The following is a 19888-nucleotide window of genomic DNA, read 5'->3' on the forward strand; positions in this document are numbered from 1 at the left end:
CAGTCAGAAGGGAGTAGAGATGTAGAGAGCTGTTGAGAGGGAGGAAAAGAAGAAGAAAGCTCAAATGGTAGTGTATATCGCCGGCCGTGAAAACGGCGGCCGATATACGCTCCTGTGAATTTTTTTTGCTCGTACCAATGGTAAAGATTAAAAATATTGCAGCAGGTTCTATTTTGAGTGATTTTGTTCAAGAATGCCCACTATTTTCTGTGGGTGCATGAAAAAAAGGCCTCTGGCTTCCATGACACCTGGACGGCTCCAGCTACGATTGTCAGAGCAGAGGCGTATTCTAAAGTGATAATGCGCTAAAGGTCAGTTTATTTGACGGTCACTTACCTTGCAACCTTTGCATCACATTTGCGATGTCCCTGGTGCTTCTGTTCGCGAGCCGTGAGGTGGCCATGTTGACTCTTCAGGGTATCCTTAGCTATAGGAATGTTGACTCCAAGTTTAGCTCTTAAGATGTCACACAATATCTTGCACGGCTCTCCTGAAGCATGCTCTACCTCCTATTCCCACTAGGCGGCTGATGCTTGAGTCGCTGGCACCAAAACAACAGCAGACCACTCACGACTGCGCTGCCGCTTTCAATCTCTTCTCATGGGTCCTGTCCTTAAGCTGCCTGAAAAGACACAGAGGTAGGATTTAGAAGAGACTTGCATGCTTTCTTGCAATGCTAAAACCTGTAAATCTCATTAGCAATTCTGACAAAGATTGGCAGGCCAGGATATGCAGTATTATTTGTGCCAAGCAGACAGTTACTGTTGAAAGCGCATTTCCTGCAGCCGCGGTGTATAGAGTGAAATATCCGTAAATATAGTCATCCGTGTGAGCGATGCGCCAGTACTTTATATATCGAAGACGTAACTGCTACCTAGTACTATCCAAGATGCTTCTAATATACTCTAACCCCGGACTTGTACGAAAGGCAACAAAACCATCAGCAAGAACACTATAAACGTTCTAAACAGGTAAATGCTGTATAATGGGTTTAATCATTTCAAGCCTAATGCCCTCTAAGATGATTAAATACTGCAAATATATATACACCGAGGGTGTGAGAGCAGTGATCCCCGTAGAGGGACTGTCCATATAGCTGCTGTATGATCCGCGCCGGGAAAAGTCATTCTACACGCCAATATCCCGGTCTTCTGCTGTGTTAGGGCATGTAAGGGGTGTAAAAGACATTAAAGACCTCTGTGCAGGAAGATATGGGTAACTTCTAAGATATGATTAAAGGGAATGTCCTAGGGATAAAGAATAAGCATCTGATTGGCAAGGGTCTGACTGCATGGATCCCAACGATAAAGAAATCAGGAACTTTCACATGTCCATGAATGTTCGGACCGGTGGTCATGCGTGTGCACTACCTCTCCATTCATGACAGCCAAAGATACTAGAGCGATTGGCTTGTCGATGTGACTACCACAGCCATGTGACCACTACAACCAATCACTGGCCTCGCTAGCATGTATGGCACATGTCTACTGAGGCCTCGGATTGGCTGAGGTTGTTAACCAGAAGTATAGTGCATCACTGCACCAGGAGAATAAAGAATGGCTGGGACCCCAGGAGCATCGGCACCAGAGTGCTGGGTGATTTAACGGAAGTGTAATGATTGCTATTTTTATAACATTTTACTGTTAGCTTTATTTCTTAAACTCTTGGACAATCCCTTTAAGAGACTGCAAAAGTGAAATTGACCAAACATAAACCCCTGACTATAATCCCTGTGGATGCCATAGAAGGTGGCTCCCGGCTCCGGATCCTTCTGTATGTGTGTCGCTCTATAAGACCAATTTCTGCATTGGCAGCACAACCCATAAATACATGACATTACCGGGCATCAGAGCAGCCGGATCAGGGCTGATCACTATTGATTTCTATTAAAAAAAAAGGGATGGTCTACCGAAGACAGATGTTTTAAAATTGAACACCTTCACCATAAAGGGCGTATATATACGCCCTCCTGGGGAAGGTTTGTGTGGAGCGGGACTGGGAGCCAATTTTACTCCAGAGATGGTGAATACCGACTATTTTTGACAGCTGATAATTCACCACAACTGCCATGATCAGCGTGAGCGCTAACACCGATGGTTAACCCTATAAATATCCAATCGGAGATTGAGAGTCCCGAACGGCGCCCTCGTGATGAGATTGCGAGGTGCTGTTCGCTTGTCATGGCAGCCCAAGGCCTTTTGAAGCCCTCAGGGCTCCCTGTGGCCCGTCATAATAGAATGCTGATAAAAATACCATATACAGCAATAAGTATTCCATCAAATGTTAAAGTCGATTAAACAACCTCAAGTTCAAGTACCCTAAGGGGACAAAAAAAAATTTATTGTAAAAAACATACTAAAAGTTAAAAAAAAAACAACTTTTCTTGTATTTATAATTAAAAAATACAAGCAAAAAAACCCCCCAAATATATTTGGTACCGCCGCTAATGTAAAAGTCTGATCTAAAAAATAATGCATTATCTATCCTGCAGGGTGGACGCGGTCAGAAAAAAGAAATTACACAATGCCACAATTGCGCCTTTTTGGTCACTCTATGTCCAAGAAAAATCACTCTGCATTTCATCTAACATTTTATTTTCTTGTGTGAATGCACTGGGGAATAAACCTTTTAACAGATTTGCTTTCTCCCCATCACCCTCTACCATTCTTACAGGGCCTACACATTCCATTTTAATCTGTTTATATACTGTTTATAGGAGAAGGGGCTAATAGATCCATTTTGGTGCACAGATGAATTATTGATTTACTTGTACTTGTAACACATAATCGTGTTATTACTAGTTGGGAATATTACCAGACTTGGCAGTCCTGGAGGTCACTGTTTGGCCTCAACCCATTAGTCCAGCCGTGAATCAACTCATCCACTCGCTGACGATTTGTGTCAGTGGTCGCAGCTGATGGTCTCCCACTGTGTGGTTTGTCTTCAGTGCTGGTTTCACCTTCTGTAAACCTCTTCATCCACCTGTGAACATTCCTCTTGTCAATGGTGTCATTCTGCAGCCTTTTGTGGATGTCGGACAGCCTTCATCCTTCCTTCATCAAGAACTCTATGACAGCACGTTGTTTCTGTTTGGAATCCATTACTGACCTGCAAGGAAGAACAAGATTCTGAAGGCCCCGTATAGAGGAAGAGTCCCTCCAACTACATGTGCAAGTTGAACAATCTACATCAATTAATAAAGAATTTATGACCACTTCTGCACTTTCGGTACAGCCCGCAGATATATATACGTTTTTTTTTCTTTACTAATTTTAATAATAAAATGTCTTCTTTAATAATATAGTATTTTCTGTTGCCGTCTTCTCACCGCCATAACCTTTTTATCTCTTAAAAAGCCGAGTCACAAGTATAGATCCGTGACGGGAGGTGAAACTTTTTAAAAATCTTTTACGTGATCGCCGTTATCCATTGGATAGCAGCGACCATGTGACCAAGGACCACGGCCCCCTGTGGCATCTCCAGACTCTCGGCAACGTTTCGTAGCCAAGAGCGGGGGGATTTTATATTATCCCGGCTTTTGTGCATGCGCCCGCTATTTTGGCGACAGGCACGTCCGCAACAGCCAGGGTAAGGTCCACATATAAATCCGAGGGCCGATCGTAATCTCATCTCCCCTCACGGACATAATCCATGATGGGAGAGGTTTTCTTTTACACCTTTTTTAAACTTTTACATGGTCGCTGTTATCCATTGGATAACAGCAATGAAGTGACCGGGAACCACATACAGCAGCTTCCGGTGACAGCTCTGTGCTTTTGACTACTCATACTATGATCATGGGTTATTCGGGCGATACTGGCGATCGTGTAACTGTGGGAAGGGGGCTTCCTGCGGCCCCCCCATGACAGCTCCAGGTTGTCGGTTATCTCCGGGAGCTGGCAGCCAGGAACTGCGATGTCCAGAGCCTGCAGGGCTTTAATCCCCAGAGGAAGCATGTTTTTACGTCCCCGGGAATTACAGCTCACTTAGGCAGGACGTAAAAACACTATGGAGTGGTCAGATTAGCATTAATTGTGAAAACATGTCTCTAAAAATTACCAAAGAAGTATTTTAGTCAACTTAACTTCCTGGCAGAGGATAGGATAGGAATTCTTCACTTTCACCCCAAAACATTCATAGCCACAGTGTTGTAAAAGTGCTTGGGCTTCGCTATCGCGTTTCAAGTCATACAGGTGTCACACGGGTGTATTATTATTGTGCATGCGCACTTCTCCTATATGCAGCTCGTGATGTCGTTAGCCCATTGACTTGTATTGGATCGCTCACATCTGCGGGTTTTCACACGTGTATTACTGGTGCAGAGAATAAATCCACAGCATGTTCTATCTGGACGTGTATTACGTGTGCGTGGGGATTGGCGGGCGCAGCGAGTATGAATGTCACTGTGTGAGCCCGGCCATATACTCAGCATACATAAAGGGGTCGTATGACATTAAAACACGGACAGCGCAACGGCTTTCTTAGGCTGGGTTCGCACAGGGCGGATTTCTCAGAATTGTTGTCCACACGGGACAGCGAATCCGTCGCGGCAAAGCCGGCAAAAGCCGGTGCTGCGGCGCGGATTCGCTGGCCAGGCCGCTTCAAAACCTGCGGCACAGTGCCGCGGGTTTTGAAGCAGCGCTTTTCCCGGAGGAAATCTCACGCATGTGAGAACCCAGCCTTACATTACAGGACCCTGAGGGGCGGAATACGGCAGGATTACTTCATGTCCCTAAACTGTTGATCTAATTCCATGCTAGTCATCATACCCGCTCAGCTCCATGCCAGCCCTCACACCCCCCTCACCTCCATGCCAGCCCTCATATCGCCCTCACGTCCATGCCAGCCCTCATAGCCCCCTCACCTCCATGCCAGCCTTCATACCCCCTCTCATCTCCATGCCAGTCCTCACAGACACCTGAACTCCATGCCAGCCCTCCTACCCCCTCACCTCCATGCCAGCCCTCATACTCCTCTCACCTCCATGCGAGCCCTCATACCCCCCTCACCTCCATGCCAGCCCTCATACCCCCCTCACCTCCATGCGAGCCCTCATACCCCCCTCACCTCCATGCCAGCCCTCATACACCCTCACCTCCATGCCATCCCTCACACCCCCCTCACCTCCATGCCAGCCCTCATACCCCTCTCACCTCCATGCCAGCCCTCATACTCCCCTCACCTCCATTCCAGCCCTCATATTCCCCTCCCCTCTCTGACAGCCCTCACACCCCCTCGTGCAGGGCTTCCCTCCGCAGCCTCCTCTCCTCAGGCAGCCTTGTGTTGTGGCTGACAGTCCTGCTCCTTGGTAACCAAGTACAACAACTAGTCCGGGCTGCATGCTGACTAGACCAACTTGTTACCCCCGTGCCGTACAGCTGACATGTCCTCCCGACCCCCATGCACACATACAGTATATACACACAGCAGTCTGTCTGTCTGTCGGGATATACAAGATATCACTGGCGTACATATAGGGGGTGCTGGGGGTGCGGTTGCGACCCGGCCCCTGAGCCCCAGGGGGCCCACGGGGCTTACTTTGCAGTCAGTCAGGCGACACTGACTGACTGCACTTACTTTCACTATGGTCTCTGCGCAGGCAGGAAGCCTCTCCGGGCACATCGGCGCTCCTCCCAGGACCTCCGCTCAGACCCCTCCCCCATCTGGTTCTCCAGCACAGAGATCATCAGAGGGGAGGAGTCTGAGCGGAGTTCCTGGGAGGAAACGCCGATGTGCAAGAGGGGCTGCCTGCGCAGAGACCATAGTGAAAGTAAGTGCAGTCAGTGAGAGGGAACGTCCTCGGTATGATTAAGAGGGGGGAGGGGAGTGAGGGGTGTTCTGTGTGTGATGGTGAGTGGGGGAAACGAGGGGTGTTCTGTGTGATGGGGAGTGGGGGTGAGTGAGGGGGGTTCTGTGTGATGGGAGTGGGGGTGAGTGAGGGTTGTTTTGTGTGATGGGGAGTGGGGGTAAGTGAGGGGGGTTCTGTGTGATGGGGAGTGGGGGTAAGTGAGGGGGGTTCTGTGTGATGGTGAGTGGGGGAAACGAGGGGGGTTCTGTGTGATAGGGAGTGGGGGAAACGAGGGGGGTTCTGTGTGATAGGGACTGGGGGGGCGAGGGGGGTTCTGTGTGATGGGGAGTGGGGGTGAGTGAGGGGGGTTCTGTGTGATGGGGAGTGGGGGTGAGTGAGGGGGGTTCTGTGTGATGGGGAGTGGGGGGTGAGTGAGGGGGGTTCTGTGTGATGGGGAGTGGGGGTGAGTGAGGGGGGTTCTGTGTGATGGGGAGGGGGGGTGAGTGAGGGGGGTTCTGTGTGATGGGGAGTGGGGGTGAGTGAGGGGGGTTCTGTGTGATGGGGAGGGGGGGTGAGTGAGGGGGGTTCTGTGTGATGGGGAGTGGGGGTGAGTGAGGGGGGTTCTGTGTGTGATGGTGAGTGGGGGAAACGAGGGGGGTTCTGTGTGATGGGGAGTGGGAGGGCGAGGGGGGTTCTGTGTGATGGGGAGTGGGGGTGAGTGAGGGGGGTTCTGTGTGATGGTGAGTGAGGGGGGTTCTGTGTGATGGTGAGTGAGGGGGGTTCTGTGTGATGGTGAGTGAGGGGGGTTCTGTGTGATGGTGAGTGAGGGGGGTTCTGTGTGATGGTGAGTGAGGGGGGTTCTGTGTGATGGGGAGTGAGGGGGGTTCTGTGTGATGGGGAGTGAGGGGGGTTCTGTGTGATGGGGAGTGAGGGGGGTTCTGTGTGATGGGGAGTGAGTGAGGGGGGTTCTGTGTGATGGGGAGTGAGGGGGGTTCTGTGTGAGGGGGAGTGAGGGGGGTTCTGTGTGATGGGGAGTGGGGGGGGTTCTGTGTGATGGGGAGTGGGGGTGAGTGAGGGGGGTTCTGTGTGATGGGGAGTGGGGGTGAGTGAGGGGGGTTCTGTGTGATGGGGAGTGGGGGTGAGTGAGGGGGGTTCTGTGTGATGGGGAGTGGGGGTGAGTGAGGGGGGTTCTGTGTGATGGGGAGTGGGGGTGAGTGAGGGGGGTTCTGTGTGATGGGGAGTGGGGGTGAGTGAGGGGGGTTCTGTGTGAGGGGGGTTCTGTGTGATGGGGAGTGGGGGTGAGTGAGGGGGGTTCTGTGTGATGGGGAGTGGGGGTGAGTGAGGGGGGTTCTGTGTGATGGGGAGTGGGGGTGAGTGAGGGGGGTTCTGTGTGATGGGGAGTGGGGGTGAGTGAGGGGGGTTCTGTGTGATGGGGAGTGGGGGTGAGTGAGGGGGGTTCTGTGTGATGGGGAGTGGGGGTGAGTGAGGGGGGTTCTGCGAGCCGGCACCTGACTTCACTATTAGAGGTATGCTAGAACCGAGCCGCTGTATTGGTGACTGAGGGCTCAATGCCACAGCTGTAAGCCTACAACACTGTGGGAGACCACCGGCATCTCACACATTTCCCAACTATGCACGCTGCCGGCAGGGACCACATATGGCCTTGTGTAGCACTGCACATGCACAGGGGGATTCTTTTTTTAATTCCCCACTCTGTTTAGAGTGACAATGCGTATGAAAACAATGTAATGTGTATGGGCAGTGTATCATACAAGTGTACAGGGCTCACGTTACGTGGTACGCAGAGAAAGAGAGCATGCTGGGATTACCACGTGTGCATAATACGTGGTGAAAACCTGGTCGTGGACATGAGCCCTAACATGTGATAAAAGTTAGCTCATGCTGTCTCCAATGTATGTGTGCCTGTATTATGTATGTGTATATAGAATTATTTTTTTCTTTCCTGAGGAAGCAAAGCGTGCCTTGAGGCTTGTGTTCTGGATGTTTTAAAAATCTAAAACCCCTGATTACTAATGATCCATTGATGGGTCATTAAAAAAAACAGTAATGTAGCTAAAAGTGATATACAAGGAGTAGCTGTGAAAAGGAGTGGTGGGTGGACGGGTCTGGAAGGGGGCCCCAAGCTAAACTTTTGCACCCGGGCCCATGAGCCTCTAGCTACGCCCCTGCACGATATATCACAGCTCATCCTCCCGTCTCCCCCGACTCACCGTGTTCCCCGCCAGTGATGACTGCCGCATCCTCCTGTCAGCAGCCCGGCTCCCATCACCGGAGTAATGTCCTCCGTCCGAGACTGTAGCACTGAGGCGGAGAGTGAGGCAGCCGAGGAGGAGGGCTCTGCTCTGTCACCAGCCTGGAGGATGTCACGACAGGGGCCGTCTACAGAATACATGTCCCGACAGACGGCTGCAGTCCCCTTCCCACGGCCGTTCACACACTGCGGCAGCGGCCCCCATTCTGTAGGGAAGCAGCTGGTGGCCCTATTGGGGCAGATGAAGAAGCCATGGCTGGTGGCTGAGGGTTCTGCGATGGCTGTTACCTCACAGCCTGTCTCAGGGCTAGTCACACATCCGTATGTTTACAGCGTATTACATGGGATCTGTACGCCGTGCGATACGCGGTAACTCAACATCACTTACATTGCTGTACGCTTATCAGAAGGAACTGCGTAATACACAAGCACCATTAATACGTGAGTTAGAGCCCATTATTCTCTATTGCCAAGCATATATACGCGTATGTATATACAATTACATGCATACGGGCGGGGGGGTATACGCATCATCACTAAGGGGAGTATAAAAAGACACAGGTGTGCTGCGCATGGCGGGGTGCGTGAGTACACAGTCATGTGCAGTAGGATTTTGCCGCCATATGCAGGGTCACAGCCGGCTCCACGCTGCGCTTTACACTTTTGGCCGTGTGAGCCCGGCCTTAGAGCTTCTTCACACGACCATATGCAGAAAAACACTCGCCGCAGCGCATTATAGTGAATTAAGTATATTTGCGCTCGTGTTTGCGTGTAGTTCTGTACTTTGTGCGAACGCAGGGCCAGGTCACACGACACACCCCTCCGTGGATTAAAAAACCATTTAGCTTTAAAAGCTCCAGATGTGTTGTATTCCCCGTGTTTTGCGCAGTGTTTCACGCTCCCTCTTGCGTATTTGCGCTCCTCCCATAGACTTCTCTGGGGGACTTTGCTGCACAAACCACAGGAAAATACAACAGTTCCTACTTTTGTCCAAGTACGCAAAATCCTCGTGCAAAACGCACTCATCGGAGTAAATACATTGACGTTCTATTACACCTTTGCTTTAGGTACGCAAAAGCATGCGCAAATATGGTCATTATGTTGGCCATCGCTCCCGGGCCTGGCGTCAGCTGAAGGTCTCCCTCTCTTCCCTCAGGCGGCTGCAGCCTATCGGCCATGCTGGGGCCAAATGTATGAGCCCCCCAGGCAGGGCATCCCTCTCCAGGTAGTCGGAATAATGACAGCCCAGTTCCCTAAGGGCTCATGTCCACGGGCAAAAGAAGAATTAAAATCCGCAGCGGATTTTAACTCTTCTCCTGCCCGCGGATCCGCGTCCCATAGGGATGCATTGACCACCCGTGGGTAGATAAATACCCGCAGATCGTCAATAAAAGGGATTTTAAAAAAAATGAAGCATGAAAAAATCTGGACCATGCTCCATTTTCGTGCGGGTCTCCCGCGGGGACGGCTCCCGCGGGCTTCTATTGAAGCCTATGGAAGCCGTCCGGATCCGCGGGAGACCTAAAATAGGAATTTAAAAGAATTTACCCATCCGGAGCGGACCGGGAAGGTCTTCTATTCCTCACGGCCGGATCTTTCTTGCTTCGGCTCGGCGGATGTGCCCGGCGCATGCGCGCAGCACGCCGGCGACGTGCCGAGTTCATCCGCCGGCCGAAAAAGGAGATCCGGCCGTGAGGAAGAGAAGACTTTCCCGAACCGCTCCGGATGGGTAAATTCTTTTAAATTCCTATTTTCAGCGCTCATGTCCGCGGGGCAGGAGGGACCCGCTGCAGATTCTCCATGGAGAATCCGTAGCGGGCCTAATTTTCCCCGTGGACATGAGGCCTAAGGGCTCATGTCCACGGGCAAAAGAATTAAAATCCGCAGCAGATTTTAACTCTTCTGCACGCGGATCCGCACCCCATAGGGATGCATTGACCACCCGCGGGGTAGATAAATAACCGCGGATGGTCAATAAAAGTGATTTAAAAAAAAAATGGAGCATGAAAAAATCTGGACCATGCTCCATTTTCATGCCAGTCTCCCGCGGGGACGGCTCCCGCGGGCTTCTATTGAAGCCTATGGAAGCCGTCCGGATCCGCGGGAAACAAAAATCAGATTTTACTCACCCGCTCCGTTTCTTCTCTTCGCCGCCGCGTCATCTTCTCTCAGTCGCGGCCGGATCATTTTGCTTCGGGACGGCGCATGCGCGGGGCACGTCACCGACATCATCCTGCGCATCCGCCGGGCCGAAGAAAGAAGATCCGGCCGCGACGCAGAGAAGATGACGCCGCGGCGAAGGAAGTATCCGGAGCGTGCGGGAGGTGAGTTAATTCTGATTTATTCTGATTTTCAGCGCTCATGTCCGCGGGGCAGGAGGGACCCGCTGCAGATTCTCCATGGAGAATCCGTAGCGGGCCTGATTTTCCCCGTGGACATGAGGCCTAAAGGTGCCTACAGGCGGAGCGATTATCGTTCAAACAAGCGAAAGTGAATAAAAATCGTTCAGTCTAAAAGCGAGCCAACGACTGGACGACAAACGATATTCATTCGCGTTTCATTCATTTTCTGCAGGCATATACGCCACCATCGGCTCCTTCACTTATTGTTCCGTTTATACAGACTGAATGATTCAACAATGGATCTGCCTGTCTAAACAGAGAGCACAAGTGAACGAGGCCGCGGTGACGCCATTCGCCCGGTCGAACAATAATATAATCGGCTCGTCTAAAAGGACCTGAAGACAACTTTATATTGAACAACCCGATAGCTAGGTTCAGTCTCCGGGGGACGGAGGTTGCAATTAGTTACAAACCCGCAACTAAAGAATAAGGCCAGTTTCACACGGCTGATAAGATCGGGTGAGATTTCTGCGTTGCGAGACGCACAAACATGAATCCCATTCATTTTAATAGGTTCATACACATGAGAGATATTATCCCACATGGCAGCACGGTGCTATGTGAGAAACAGATCGCAGCATGTTCTATCTGGCTGCGATATCGCCCATTGCTTATTGAAAGCAATGGGAGAACTCGGTCATCCTCCATTACAGCAGCGGCAGGAGATTCCTTCATCCTCTCGGGGAATCCCTTAAGATGTGGTGGGGAAATCCCTTCAGCCCTGACTGGGGTGAAGCGATTCCCTGCGGGGATGAAGGAATCCCCTGCTGCTGCTGTCACAGAGAATCTCCCAGAGTTCTCCCACTGCTTTCAATGGGGCTGGCGCTGCTGCCACATGAAAATGCCTCACATCCACAGGTCTTTCACGTGACCTTCTGTAACTAGTGCTGCTTAGAGTATATACAAGATTACTACTTGTACCCATTAGGCCGTGTTCACATGGTTGGACCTCCTGTAACTAGTGCTGCATAGAGTATATACAAGATTACTACTTGTACCCATTAGGCCGTGTTCACATGGTTGGACCTCCTGTAACTAGTGCTGCAAAGAGTATATACAAGACTAGCTGATATACCTGGCTTTGCCCGAGTTAATTTGGTACTGGTGTTTATCTGGTGTTCACACGGAAAATCTTACGAAGTCGTGGTTACTTTAGAGATACTGAAGAAAAACATATGTTCACCATTTTGCATAGTTCTCTGCGTTACCCAGGAAACACCACGTGGAGGAAACCATGCAACGTTTCCTTTATATAAAATGTCATCAGGAAGTGAGAGAATTAGATTACATACATAAAATTTGGACACTAATTCTTTTGCGCTTAGAATTGGCTAATCGAGTTGGGACCCATTAACTTTTCATATTTATGACACAATCAATGCTTGTGTCAAATTTCATGTTTTTATGACATTGGGAAGTGAGAGATTTTCATTATCTACGTAACATTTGGACGCTAATTCTTTTGCACATAGAATTGAATAATGGTGTTGGGACCCATTAGCTTTTCCTGTTTATGACATAATCAATGCTCGTGCCAAATTTCCCATTTCTATGACACCGGAAAGTGAAAAAATTACATTCCGCACGAAAAATTTTGAAGCCAATTCTTTTGCGCTAGAATTGAATAATCGAGTTGGGACCCATTAGCTTTTCCTATTTATGTCATAATCAATGCCCGTGCCAAATTTTAAGTTTCTATGACATTGGGAAGTGACAGATTTAGATTATGTACGTAAAATTTCGACGCCAATTCTTTTGCGCTAGAATTGAATAATCGAGTTGGGACCCAATTACTTTTCCTATTTTGGAGATAATCTATGCTCGTGCCAAAATTCATGTTTCTACGATATCGGGAAGTTGGAGAACGTTTGGCGAGTCAGTCAATCAGTCAGTGAGTCAGTCAGTCAGTGAGTCAGTGAGGGCTTTCAGCTTTATATATACAAGATTACTACTTGTACCCATTAGGCCGTGTTCACATGGTTGGACCTCCTGTAACTAGTGCTGCATAGAGTATATACAAGATTACTACTTGTACCCATTAGGCTGTGTTCACATGGTTGGACCTCCTGTAACTAGTGCTGCATACAGTATATACAAGATTACTACTTGTACCCATTAGGCTGTGTTCACATGGTTGGACCTCCTGTAACTAGTGCTGCATAGAGTATATACAAGATTACTACTTGTACCCATTAGGCTGTGTTCACATGGTTGGACCTCCTGTAACTAGTGCTGCATACAGTATATACAAGATTACTACTTGTACCCATTAGGCCGTGTTCACATGGTTGGACCTCCTGTAACTAGTGCTGCATAGAGTATATACAAGATTACTACTTGTACCCATTAGGCCGTGTTCACATGGTTGGACCTCCTGTAACTAGTGCTGCATAGAGTATATACAAGATTACTACTTGTACCCATTAGTCCGTGTTCACATGGTTGGACCTCCTGTAACTAGTGCTGCATAGAGTATATACAAGATTACTACTTGTATCCATTAGGCCGTGTTCACATGGTGGAATCTGCATTAGTCTGTGTGCACACCTACCGTGTGTGCAAGTTGCGCCCGAGTGATTGGGGTTTAACTTGCATCGGACAACACGCGGACACTTGTCCATGTGCTGTCGGACTCACTTGGATATAGCACATAGCCATGCATCAGCGTGATACGGACAGGAATAGAGCATGCGATGAGTTAGCGGTCCTCGTTAATCTGCATAGACCCATAGGCTATAATGGGGTCATGTGCTGCGCGGGATTTACCACAGACAGCACATGGCCCAAAGGCTTCATGGAAAGAAGAGAAGTGACATGTCCCTTGTTGATGTGGATTCCGCAGCGGTGTATCCACATACAGACTGAATGCAAGTAGTTGGTGTGCGTACGTACGGCAGCTCTAATCCAGATCCATGTCAGAGATCTACCGTTAACATGCAGATTTATGCCATGGATTTCCATTGAAGTCCGTGTTGGATGTTTCTGACGCTGAATACGGCCTGACTACTGGAAGACGGGGAACAAGGGGTCTGGTGGGACAACCGTCATCGGTGGGGGGCATCAGGAGACGTCAGCAGCCGCAGGCACAAACTCTTCAGCTACTTGGTTTATGCAGGTTGAAAACAGACAAATATCCATCAAGTCCAACCTTACTAAGCGATTAAAATCACGCCCGCAAAACGTGACCAATGGTTTCACAAGCCGACATCCACAGAAGATCTGTACTTAGCTCTCCAAGATGTCTGGAACAACCTCCCTGCCGAGCTCTTTCACAAACTGTGTGCAAGCGTTCCTAGAAGAGCTGATGCTGTTGTGAAGGTAATGGGCGGTCACACCAAATACTGATTTAGATTCCTCTCTTCACTCACTTTGCATTTTGGTTTTTGATGAAACTGAGAACACTTCTTCTCTTTCTGAAAGCATTCTCACTTTGCAGCATTTTTCACACCTGCCTACGGTCTCCCTCATAGAGACATTTTTTACCACGACTAGAGCGGCGTTTTCAGCATCGCGGTATAGCGCTCCCATTGTTTTCGATTAGACCGCTCAGACAGCCGCTCGATTGCAGTGACTTTTAGCGCTGTGATTTTCCAGCAGGGTTTGTTCTATTTTTGAGCGTTTCGCGTTCCTCATCAAAACTAAAGTAAAATGCTGCAAAGCCCCTCAATATAAATCGTAGCGCTTACCACAACGCCTGTGTGAGGGAAGCCTGAAACTACTGTTGTTGTATGTGTTACATTAAGATTAGAGATGAGCGAGCGTACTCGGCCAGGCCCTTTTTTCGCCCGAGCGCCGCGATTTTCGAGTACTTCCATACTCGGGCGAAAAGATTCGGCAGGCGCCGTGTGTGAGTGGGGGGTTGCAGCGGGGAGTGGGGGGAGAGGGAGAGAGAGAGGGCTCCCCCTGTTCCCTGCTGCTATCCCCCGCTCCGCCACGCCTCCCCCCGGCGCCCCCCGAATCTTTTCACCCAAGTACGGAAGTACTTGAAAATCGCGGTGCTCGATCGAGTAATTACTCAATACGAGTAGGTTCACTCATCTCTAATTAAGATCAAAATGTTTGAGATTCTAAAACATGAAATGACTTGGAAGTTCTGACAAACACATATATCCCACATACAAAACACGAGGCACAGGGATTACAGAATAAGGCCGCGCTCACACCTGCGTGACGGTCAGTTCACGGTTTCCATTTTTAGAGGAGAGAAAAAATGATTTATTACCCAAGTGATTTCAATGGGGTTTGAAAAATAACAGAAAGGCTTCTGTTTGCCTTCATTCTGTCAGGCCTACGGTTTTTAAACAGAAAAATCACGCTGCAGACTGCGCTATTTTATCATCCAAAGAAACGAAAATCTAATGAAATGGAAGCATACGGAAGCCTTTCTGCTTTATTGAAACCCCATTGGAATCAATGGGGAAAAAATGGATTCGTTGTTTTCTGTTTTATTTCAGTTTCTGTTCTCCAAAAATGGAGCAGAGAGACGGAAACCCTGAAGCGACCCCAACGCAGGCGTGACAGCAGCCTTATACTGCTAGAGAAGAAATTTGTCACATCTTAGAGAAGCGATTCGAGGAGCATCTGAGACCTTCCGGAATCAGCAGTAGTAATACTATAATAATGCTGACTAGTAATACAAAGTATAAGGGCAGGATCAGAATCTCCATGATTTTGCTGTGATTTGGTGATAAATCCAGTCTCATGTAACACTATCTTGCTGCAGGTTTGTATTATATAGCATCTTGTAAGATCCCCGATGAATATCCTTGGTAAGGGCCTCAACACACGGGCCGTTATGTGGCCGCATGATGGGACGATACGAAACCACTGATCACTGGTTTAGTTTCCACTACCGGGACGCTCGCATGTTGTGTGCAAGAAGAGTTACGGCAGGACCCGTCTTTTCACGCTCACACACACTGGCGCGAAGTTCGAAGAGTCAGAATATGTTGGGGTTTTTCTTGTTTTTTTTTAAAACCCCGCTTCATACGCTAGAACAACAGGAGCTAAAATAATTCATGCAGATTAAAAATCAGCTTCATCCCTTTTAGCAGTGATTACTTGTGTGCAGTGACCTCTTCTTCTGCTTGTGTAGAGCTTGTTGACCACTAGACGCCTCTAAGACACACAGAAGGTTTTTCGTGGGATGTAAGAAGCTGGATGGTCATATTAAGGAATTGCCGACACCTGGACCTTTCTGACCAGACTGTTAGGAGGTGTTGGGACCAGTGGATGTGTAAGGGCACACAAGGGGACTGGGCTCAGGACCCCCTCGACAGACCACCAGTAGACAACATCATATGATCGTTCGACAAGTATGAGCAGTTCAGAAACAGGTGACACCATCGTTAGACCCCTGCATCTGTTGTATCCATTTCCAGGTGTTTGGCTAAAGGACCTTTGGTCTCATGGCACACATGATGTGTACTGCCTTTGACACCCACCATCACCATTTGTAGTGGTGTTATGCACGATTAAACTGGATGCTACAAAGTGGATTCCAGTTGTCTTCAGCGATTAATCCAGGTTTAGTTTGGGCATTGATGGCGGCTGTGTTCGTGTTTGGAGACCTGAGGGTGAACACTGCAATCCTGCCTTTGCTGTGGAGCGGTACACTGCTCACACTGCTGGTGTGATGATCTGGGGGCCATTGCATGACAGTCGGCTACCGCTAGTGGTGGTACGAGGGACAATGGCAGCTCAGTGATATGTTCAGCACATCCTGCAGGCACATGTGTTGTCTCTCATGGCGGCCTCCAACAGGATAATAGTTGGCCGCCCACAACAAGGGTTTCTAGGAATGTCTCTACAACACTGTCACACTTCCATGGCTGCCCAGTTGCCAGATTTATCGCCAATAGAACATGTATTGGACCATCTGGGATGCCAACTTCGACAGTCTACGAGTTTGCATGTTCTAGAGGCTCAATTACAGCAAATGTAGACCTCCTTCCTTGGTCTCTCACAACTCACAGCCTCTCCCACTCACAGAGATGGCAATACTCTTGATCTAGTCTTCCTCCGTCTCTGCTCTGCTTGCCACTTCACTAACTCCCCTATCCCGCTCTCGGACCATAACCTCCTCTCTTTGCCTGTCAAGCTGCCTAGAATCTCATCAGACCCACCAGCCTACCATATGTACAGGACCTTCAGACTGTTCACACCCAAAACTCTGGCATCTCCCCCTCCTAATTCAAATAGGCTATCATATCCCAACTGCTAAAGAAATCGACTCTTGACTCGACCGATGCTGCCAACTACCGACTCTTCTCAAATCTCCCCTTCATCTCCAAATTATTAGAAAGCCTAATTTACTCCCGCCTTAAAAGCTATCTATCAGAAAACTCTCCTCTTGACCTCCTACAGTCCAGCTTCTATCCTCTACACTCGACAGAAACTGCTCTGACTAAAGTGTCAAACAACCTCCTAACGGCTAAATCGAGGGGCAACTATTCCCTACTGATCCTCCTCCCTTGCTGTTGGGGTCCCCCAGGGCTCAGTCCTCTGCCCCCTCCTTTTTTCCATTAACACAGCCACTACCATCAGGACAGACCATCAGGAGATTTGGCTGTCAGTACCATCTCTACACCGACGACACCCAGTTATACACCTCCTCTCATGACATTACAGCACCGTTTCTTCAGTATGCAACCGGATGTACGTGGTCTCTAACCCTATGTCCACTCTCTACCTTAAACTGAACCTCCCAAAAACTGACCTTCTCCTGTTTCCGCCCGCTACTAACCGACCTCATCCTGACATCTCCATCTCAGTGTGAGGCACCACAGGCCCATTCGACTCCAATCCCTCCTTTACCCCTACATCCAATCTCTGGCCTGAACAGTTCGCTTGCACCTCAAGAATATTGCTGCGCTCCAGTCGGCAGCTCTGTCCAGGTCTTGGACAGCTCCTCTGCTGAAACCTAGCCATGCTTCTCTGTTTCCCTGTCTTGTCCCCACCATGTTCCTGATTAGGCCTCCTATATAAAAATGGCCATGCTTCTGTTTCTGATTAAGCCTCTTATATAAACCAGGCCATGTTCCCGCCTCCTTTGCGTGAATATTGTGCCTCAGCAGCCATTGATCAAGCTCTACTACTGCCTGCTTCTCTGCTATTCAACGAAGACCTTCTGATAAGACCCCTGGCTTCCCTTCCGACAACGTGACCCACTTTCTCCATTTCTAACTCAACACTGAGACCTTCTGATACCGACCCCTGGCTTCCCTCTTGACAACACGACCCATCTACTCCATTTGTTCTGCCCATAAGACCTCCTATTGCGGACTCCTGGCTCGTCCCCAACTACTCTTTCCACATCTGCGGCTGCTACACCTAATGCTCCAACCCAGTACCTAAAACAGCTATAGAGATAATGTATGAATGTTCCTTATGAGAGGAATTATATACAACTGTAGAAGTGTCATGAGGATTTTTTACGGGGGTTCCAGGAGTAGGTGAATGAGCAGATTCCGCCAACCTGGAGTCTTAATGCCACACTGTATGTGAATGATAGATAATAAATGCAAGGCATTGGTTGGATGTTGGCCAAGATACATGAGCCCACTAGCCACTTCACGGTTCCTTGCGTTGTAGTGGGTCCCTACACTAATATAAATGCATCACAGAAGGGGAAATCAAGAATTAAAAACAATCACAGAAAATGGCCGTTACTTACTGAGTAAGGAGTGCATATAGATGCATCCTCTCACCATGCAGGTAGCTGACCACCAAATGGAGGAGCCAATAACACCTGTGCAGGAGACCGATAAAACAACCACTCACACTGCCTCTTGATAGTGAGGGGGGTCCTGCACAGGTGTTATTGGCTCCTCCATTTGGTAGTCAGCTACCTGCATGGTGAGAGGATGCATCTATATGCACTCCTCAGTCAGTAATTAACGGCCATTTTCTGTGATTGCAATGGGGCCGCCAACAGCAGCCGTGGCCCCATTGAGGGCAATGGACACAGACCTGCATTCATGCATGTTTGTGCATGTACATGGGTGCGCGGTTTTGTGTGCACCTATGTATGTACAAGCTCATGTGAATGCACTCTCATGCTGAAAAAAGACACATCCATCCAGGTGAGCCTATTACTCCCAAATGTTGATCCAAAGGAAGGCAAATAAACAAACAAACAGTGAGGTAGAAGCCAATTTTCCTCAATGAGGCTGGATGTCCATGGGCGAGGTGTCATTGCGAGATTCGTGGCAATAAATCGCACACGGAACTCGCATGCCAGGATTACTATGGAAAGCGTAGCCTACTGCACACAAGCAGAAAATGAAAGCGATTTTCCGCTCGTGTGATTAAAATTGCTGCATGCAGCGACTCTTCGTGGTGAGCCTATCATTAATATAGGCTGATCGCGAAGACCTTTTATTGCTTCCCCCTCCTCCCCTATGGCAGAGGGGGGAGCACTAAGGCTGCCTGTTCATGGGTGTTGCGGTTTTACGCCCGCGGGCAAGCAGATTTCTGTCGTGGAAGGACACTAAAGTCACCGCAATTATCCTATCATTATGATAGGTTCATCGAGGAAAATATCGTGACATGCCGCAAATTTTATACTTGAGCGGAAAATTGTGGCGGATTTCCATTTGTGTACATCGGGCTGCGCTTTCCATAGTTGTCCTATGGCAAGCGTTCATTGTGTTACCCGCATGTGGATTATCGCCGCGGATAACGCAATGCAGAATTGCCCGTGGACAGGAGGCCTTAGGGCTTTTACCCACTAGCGTTTTTTTCATGCTGCAATATCGCTGCGTTCCCATTGAAAAAAGCGCAGCGATATCACAGGGGAAAAAAAATCCTCCATGACTCCAATCTGGCGATTAGAATAATCCCCGGATCACCAAACCTTCTGTAGTAATCAGTGATATAACATGTAAGATTGTATCGCTCAAGAAAGGCGTCCAGGCCCCTCTTATATTCTTTTACCAACTTTGCCATCACCACGTCCTCAGGCTGAGAGTTCCATAGTCTCACTGCTCTTACAGTAAAGAACCCCCTTCTATATCGGTGTAGAAACCTTCTTTACTCTAGATGTAGAGGGTGCCCCCTTGTTACAGTCACAGTCCTGGGTATAAACAGACGATGGGAGAGATCTCTGTATTGTCCCCTGATATATTTATACATAGTTATTCGGTCGCCCCTCAGCTGTCTTTTTTCTAAACTAAATAATCCCAATTTTGATAACCTCCCTGGGTATTGTAGTCCGCCCATTACGTTTATTACTTCAGTTGCCCGCCTTTGTACCCGCTCAGGCTCTGATACGTCCTTCCTGAGTGCCCCTAGACCTCTTTTAATGCATCTGATGATCCTATTTGCCTTGGCAGCAGCTGCCTGACACTGGTTACTTCAGTTAAGTTTACAGTTAACTAAAACCTCCAAGTCCTTTTCCATGTCAGTGTTACCCAGTGGTTTCCC

The 19888-nt window shown here is 48.8% G+C and overlaps 1 long non-coding RNA gene across 1 annotated transcript in view; it reads left to right on the forward strand.

Annotated features, from left to right (window-relative positions):
• Window positions 1-5692: 5692 nt before the first annotated feature.
• Window positions 5693-19888, forward strand: part of LOC136591518 (uncharacterized) — a 30835-nt gene continuing 16639 nt past the window's right edge. Inside the window, exon 1 of the long non-coding RNA XR_010788012.1 lies at window positions 5693-5770. This is a non-coding gene — a long non-coding RNA (uncharacterized lncRNA). The remainder of the gene's footprint in view (window positions 5771-19888) is intronic.

Source organism: Eleutherodactylus coqui, unplaced genomic scaffold (genome assembly GCF_035609145.1).
Source record: "Eleutherodactylus coqui strain aEleCoq1 unplaced genomic scaffold, aEleCoq1.hap1 HAP1_SCAFFOLD_316, whole genome shotgun sequence".
NCBI lineage: Eukaryota > Metazoa > Chordata > Amphibia > Anura > Eleutherodactylidae > Eleutherodactylus > Eleutherodactylus coqui.